Raw genomic sequence first — 6,857 nt, 5'->3', positions numbered from 1 at the left:
TCGCCGGGTGATGGCCAGGAGCTTGGGTGGTGGCTGTCGCTGGAGGCTATTCAGAGGGGAGACTAGAACACCCTGGCCTGCCTGCTCAGACGGCAGACAGCAGTCGCCCCAGCCACGCTCCCTCCTGCAGAACACCTACTGTGCACAGGGCAACGGGCTGTCCCTGGTGTGGCCTCAGCTCACACAGAAGGAAACTGAGACCCCACCCTCCCCCCCCACCACCACCAAGGGTGGCTTGTCTGGGGTCATCCCATGGCCATGAGCTGAGGCAAGATTTGAACTCTCCCCTGTCCCTCCAAGCTGTTCTCTAGCACACACCACCCTGCCCCAGGAGCCGAGGCCCTCACCCCGGTCAGAAACTGGCTGGAAAATGCGGTGTTGGTCCTCCGGCCGGGTCAGCATCAGAGAAGCTGCTCTCCACCTCCCCGTGTAGATGGGATGGAAAAAGACGCAGGGGCCAATTTCCACCCGAGATAATCAGACCCCACATCGCCTCTCATCTGATCGCTCCCGTCTCGGCGGGGAGCTGGCGGCTGCACACGCGGAGGCGGGAGGATGTCGGAGAGTTGGTCTCGCTCCCCAGGGTGGTCGCCCAGGCTCAGCAGAGGCGGGGCAGAGTTTGGGGGTATCTCTCTGGGCCTGTTTTCCCCGTGCCCAGTGGTCCCCCAGCTCAGTGTTCCCGATTGTCCCCAGCCTTCTCCTGGCCCTCAGCCCCTGGCTGCTGCCCCACAGGCTCCGCCCCTGGAGTCCCAGAGAGCAGGGGCCTCTGTGTCCAGCCTGTCAGCGCACACACCTCCACGGCTGGGATGCCCTTCCCTCCCGCTTACCCAGAGCTGCCTCCTCTGGGCTCAGGACAGTCTCTGCTCCCAGGGGGCACCTACACGGAAATGCCATTGCTCTCCTCTGAACAGACCCCAGGTCTGACACTTCTGGGTCTGGTATTGCCACTAGCCCCTGAGCACCTCGAGGCTCCTCCCGGCCTCCTGTGCAGGGGGGTGCACAGCGGCGACCCCAGCCCCAGCTCTCTGGCTCCTCTCAGCCGTCTGATGGAGGACGCCCGTGTCTGGCATGCCCTTTGGCCCTGCACTCCCTGGGCTGGCCTCGTCTACAGAGATCACAGAGCAGAGGCGAACACTGACTTGGGGCCACTGCCCGGGCTGGGACGCTGGGCTCAGCGGCGGCATGTGGGTCCCAGGCCACATGAAATTACTCTCTCAAAGGAAATCACAGGCCCCGGGAAGGGCAGACTGGGAGCCCTTTGGCCATGGCCTGGACCGGATGTTGACTATCTTGGAGCCAAAGCAGGTGGCATGCCCGGCGAGGGTCAACGACCGCCCGAGGTTGCATAGGGGGTGCGGGACAAGTGGGGTCTGGAAATGCGGGTTCCTTGATCCCCTGCGTCGAGGGGAAAGCCAGGGCGTCTCCAAGGCTGTGAAGGAGGGCTGGAGGTCTCTGGCGGTCACCTGCCTCCAGGCATAAGCACCGAGCAGAGCCAAGGTAGCTCCTACCCTGACCCACTCTCTCATCACTGTCGTTAATACAGCCAGTGACAGAGCACCAGCAGCCGGCACGGCGTCCCCCTCTCGCAAGCACAGGTTAGGGTCTGGCGCAATAACTCGGAACCCTTCCACCCACCCGAGAGGCCTCTCTGGCTCAGAGAGGTTGAGTGATGGCCCAGGGTCACACAGTTGGAGCCGGGACTTGAACCCGTGCTCTATCCACTACACCCCGCTGCCTCTCATAGAGAAGAGGCAGGGTAGTGTAATGGAGAGAGTGCGGGCCGAGCGGCAGACTGGGCCTTCTGCAGTCACGGTGTCGTCCTAGGCTCCCTGGAGGAGGTGGCGGTGGTGGCAGATCCGGTTCTCCTGCGCATGGCTTCTGCTCAGCAGGGTGGGCAGCAGGCACAGGGGTGTGGCGGAGCCCCAGGAAGGTTCACAGTGCACCCTCTTGCTGTTAACGCTCTGGCTGGGGCCGGGGGATGATGGAGGAGGGTGGGGTCACGCAGGGGGCTGGGCCAACAGACCCGCTGGAGCCAGGCCCTGGCACTCTGAAAACAGCCCCCTAACCACAGCCCCTTCCACTGCCACCTCCGTGGCGTGCAATCACCATTCCCCACAGGAAGCTCCCACGAGATGCTCTGAGCAGGCCAGGCTGTTGGACAAGTCTACACGGTCCTTGAAGTCACGTTCATGCCCGGGGCTGCAGGAAGGGTGGTGGCCTGAGCACACAGGGAGCTGGGGTGTCCCTGCAGCCCTGCCCCTGCCCTCGGCCTCAGTTCCCCCAGCTGTGAATTGGGCCAAGCGTCTTCGGATCCTCTGAAATGCTGAAATGACAAGTCCGGGCCTCTGTGTCTCCTAAGAGGGATGGTGGCTTCGGTAGGGTTCTCACGAGGGTTTGGGAGGTTAAATAAAACACAGGTCTGGGACCAGCAGATGGCATAATGGTTGTGTCGCTGGACTCCCACATAGTCGACCATGGTTTGAATTCTAGACCCAGCGGCTTAAAATTCTTGCTGGGTGCGTGTGTGTGCGTGCCCAAAATCCGGAGAGGAGAATGGAGAAGAGACTGTGATGTGGCCACCCCCTTCTGGGGGGTAATTTCTCACTTTCTGTCTCTCTGTCTCTCTGTCTCTGTCTCTAGCAAGCACACACACCCTCTACCTCTAGCAAAAATCTCTCAGAAAGGAGCTGAAGGCCCGCAGGGCCCAGAACCAGACCCAGCCAGGAGCACGCTGTAGGGACGTGTGGCAAAGAGTGTGGATGCTCATTTTTTTTTTTTTTTAAAAAGGGTTTTTTTGCTAAAGGGGGTGGGAAATAACCAAGGCGAAAGTGAGAAATCACCTCCTGGGGGATGGCCATGTCACAATCCCTTCTCCTCCATTCTCCTCTCAGGATCTTGGGCATGCATGCACACACACCTGGCATGAGTTTTAAGTCGCTGGGTCCGGGACTCGAACTGCGGTTGACTATGGGGGAGTCCAGTGTTGTAACCACCATGCCATCTGCTGGTCCCAGCATTAGGAAGGTCCACCTTCGGTGTCGAGTTCCCTGAATTTGAAAGGTGCATTGTGCATACGCAGGGTATCCTCACTGGGGAGCATGGAGGTGAAGGGGAGAGAGTCATTCCATCAGGATGAGGGGCAGAGGAAACTCAGGGAGAGCGAGTGGGGCCCATTGCCAGCCATGGCGGAAAGGTGCGTCAGTTTCTGTACCACTCTGCAGCTTTACTGGAAGCTGGACACGAGCTTAAACTATGGGGCTGAAAAACAGGCCTGGGGCAGAGTTCGTAGAGCCCACCGATATATACCTTGACCCACATGGACTTTTAAAAAGTTGGAATTTGAGGGTCAGCAGGTGGCGTGGTGGTTAAGGTGCTGAACTCCCACATGGCTGACAGCAGTTTGAGTCCTGGATACGGTGGCTTGCTTTCTTACTTTCTCTCTTTTTCTATCTCTGGTAAGCTCACATGCCCTACAGCAAATGTTAAAAAAGATAATAATAATAGGGACCAGCAGATGGCGTAATGGTTACGTCACTGGATGCCCATGTAATTGACCCCCGTTCAAGTCCCAGACCACCCAGTGGATTAAACCATGCCATGTGTGTGTGTGTGTGTGTGTGTGTGTGTGTGCGCACCCAAAATCCTGAGAGGAGATTGGTGAAGGGATTGTGGTGTGGCCATCCCTCTTGGGGGTGATTTCTCTCTTTTTGTCTCTCTCTCTCTTTCTGGAGAATGCACATGCCCTATAGCAAAAATCTTTCTTAAAAAAAAATAGTAATAAGTAAAATGAATCTTTTTTGAAAAATTGGAATTTGGGCCAGCACCGAAATGTGGGGAGATGGCACGAGAACCCTGCTTCCGGATTTCTCACTCCTCTCGCGAAGGGAGCGCTGTGGCCCCCCCCAGCTGAGCTTCTGCTGTTGGAAGCAGCTGCCATTCCGACTTGGCGGCCATGCTTGGTCTGGCTCTGCAGGCGTGTGGGTGTGTGAAGCCCAGACCTGTCTGCTCTGCCCAGTCTGACGACAAGTCCTTTGTGAGCTCGTGCCTTCCTGCCTGTCCAGGGGGATGACAGCCCCAAGGGGTTATGGTGTACTTGGTTCCCTGGTCACTGGGGCCACCAAGTCTTTCTGAAAGCTTCACTGTCTCTGTCCACCAGATGGAGACTGAGGTCCCGGGGCGGAGGTTGCAGGGGGAGCCCAAGCGGGGCTGGAAGCTGGGTGCTCTGTCCCTGGTTCATCCCACCCTATACAGCACCTCGCACTGCAGGGTTTGCCCACGTCCTGTGGAGTAGGCAGCGAGGGGCCCGCTGCTCCCCCATGGCAGACACAGACAGAGGCTCAGGGAGGCGGAGGGCCGTGTCGAGGGTCACAGGCTGAGCACGACTGGGCCTGCTGGCCACAACTGAGGTTCTCGGTCCCTTCTAGGTTGAATCAGCACTGAAGATGCCACTCGAGGGATTCAGAACCACCGCGAGGGCCTCTAAGTACTCCGGCCCAGGCCCTTGGTGGCTGTCCACCCTGAGGGGCAGAAAGGACGCCGAACACAGGTAGAGGGTCCCTGGCGTCAGGTCATGCCCAAACGACTGAGTTCAGAGCCCTGAAGACGGCAGCAACCAAGGGAGACCCCCTGGAGGAGGCAGGCTGGAGCAGGCTGATGGTGGGGAGGACCTGGCAGAGAAAGGCGCAACCCGGAGAGGTGGGAAAGGGGAGACCTTCGAGGAAGGGAGGGGGATGGACAATTCTGCAGGCTCCATACTTCACCCTGACCTCAGGAGCGGGGGCTCGCATTCCACCAGCAAGGAAATGAAGGCTTAGGAAGGGAAACGCCTTGTCTAGGGTGCCCAGCCGGTGAGGGGCCCAGGCCCGTGTCAGCCCCACGTCTGGCCCCACCTGTGGAATGGGGAAGGGAACCAGCCCTCTGTGAGTGGCAGTGCCAGCACTGTGCTAGGGGCTCCCCCTCTGTTCTAGCACCCACGACACCCGGGGGTGCTCCAAGGTGCGCCGAGGCTCAGAGGAGGGAATGAACGTGCCCGAGGCCCACAGTGAGTTCACGCCCCAGCTCAAGTCCGGGTCGGCCCAGGCTGACTCTGCTCTTCTGTGCCAATGTGCTGCTTCTCCGTCCTCACTCCGGAGGGCAGTGCCTGAGGTCTGCAGGCCCCAGGGTGCAGCTGGGCACGCCTCCCGAGAGCCTTAGGTTCAGAGCTCCCTGCCGCTTGGAGCAATCTGCGCAAGAGGATCCATGTCTGCTGAGGGCCATGGATAGAAGGACCCACAAAAGTGGGTGAGCTAGGGACTAGCAGTTAGCGTAATGGCTATATTGCTGGACTCCCATGTAGTAGACCGCAGTTCGAGTCTCGGACCCAGTGGCTTAAACTCACGCTGGGCGTGTGTGGGTGCGTGCCCAAGATCCCGAGAGGAGAATGGAGGAGAAGGGATTGAGGCGTGACCATCCCCCCTGGGGGATGATTTCTTGCTTTCTGTCTCTCTCTGTCTTTCTGGTGAGCACCTGAGCCCTATAGCAAAAACCTTTCACGGGAACCAGCAGTTAGTGTAATGGCTATGTCACTGGACTCCCATGTAGTTGACCGCGGTTCACGTCCCGGACCCGGTGGCTTAAAACTCACACCAGGTGCATGTGCGTGCGTGCCCAAGATCCCGAGAGGAGAATGGAGGAGAAGGGATTTCGGCGTGGCCATCCCCCCTGGGGGGTGATTTCTCGCTTTCTGTCTCTATGTCTCTGTCTGTCTGGCGAGCGCACACGCCCTATAGCGAAAATCTCTCCAAAAAAAAAAAAAAAAATCTCCGAAAAGAAAAGAAAAAAAAGGTGGGTGACCTAGAACTGGTCTGGTGTGGGGATGTGGATGGATACTTTATTTGATTCCAGATGGTCTATGTAAGGTGGAACCCCTACATGACATGTCTATGCCTGCCTTGGTCACATGCAATGTGGAGTGGCCCAAGCTGAAAGACAGGCTCCAGGTGGTAAGGGGATAGCTACCTAGGGGCAGTGGTAGTCAGGGAAGACTTCATGGAGGAGGTGGCCTGAGCAGATGGGCAGGAGTTAAATGAGCAAAGAGGAAAGGAGATACTGCCTAGGGGTGGGGGGCATGAACAGCCTTAGCAGGGAACAAAACAAGGAGGGCCTGAGACGGAGGCATGGGGTGAGCCACTTCTGTGACACTCCACCACCTCCCGACCCACGGCCTGACCAGGTCTGCTCACGTAATCAGTGACAAGAAACTTACCACCTTCCAGGAAGCCTCTTTTGTCCTAGAACGGCTCTGACTGTCATAGAATTCTCTTTCCAATCATCCTGCTCTCCCCAGACTGACGACATTCCCCTTTCCAGTCTCTTCCCCACGAGCCTGGGCTAGGCCGCACTCCCACATCCTACCCTACCCGCCCGCGATGGCTTTCGCAGTGGGCGGCAGGCACCCCTTCCAGCTCCACTTTCTCCTGGGAGTCCACCTGCACCCTGCGGCCATCCCAGTGGGTCTGTCTCTCACCCACGAGTGGGTGGGTACACTTTCCACACTGCAGCAGGACTGTGCTCCAGGAGGCTGCCAGAGCCCTCCCACGGACGACCGGCAGCACCACGAATCCACCGAAACGACCAGGCTCCGGCATGCCCACAGAGATGCCCCAGAGACCCCGGCGGAGGCTTCCTGACATTCAGAGACCCAAGGCCCAATCTGCGTACAGGGTGCCCAGCCAGCAAGGCAGAGGGCTACTGGTGCCCTAGCTTCCCGTGGGGTGCAGGGGCCTCCCATGGCCTCTCGTGATCCCCCTTCCTTGTCTCACTGGCCACTCCTGAGCTGACTGAGAGTCTTGTCAGGCCCAGTGTGGCCCCCCCAGCCT

At 58.8% G+C, this 6,857-nt stretch overlaps 1 protein-coding gene and 1 non-coding gene across 12 annotated transcripts in view; both read right to left on the bottom strand.

Annotated features, from left to right (window-relative positions):
- ATP2B2 (ATPase plasma membrane Ca2+ transporting 2) overlaps window positions 1-6,857 on the bottom strand; it is a 354,796-nt gene that overhangs the window by 76,936 nt on the left and 271,003 nt on the right. The gene's annotated exons all lie outside the window — the stretch shown is intronic.
- Window positions 1,717-1,769, bottom strand: MIR885 (microRNA mir-885). Its single transcript, NR_129426.1, has one exon. It is a non-coding gene; the product is annotated as a microRNA mir-885 (primary transcript).

This window comes from Tupaia chinensis, unplaced genomic scaffold (genome assembly GCF_000334495.1).
Source record: "Tupaia chinensis unplaced genomic scaffold, TupChi_1.0 Scaffold000333_1, whole genome shotgun sequence".
Taxonomy (NCBI): Eukaryota; Metazoa; Chordata; class Mammalia; order Scandentia; family Tupaiidae; genus Tupaia; species Tupaia belangeri.
Note: the sequence above shows the minus strand (reverse complement) of the source record. Positions and strands in the feature narration are given on the sequence as shown.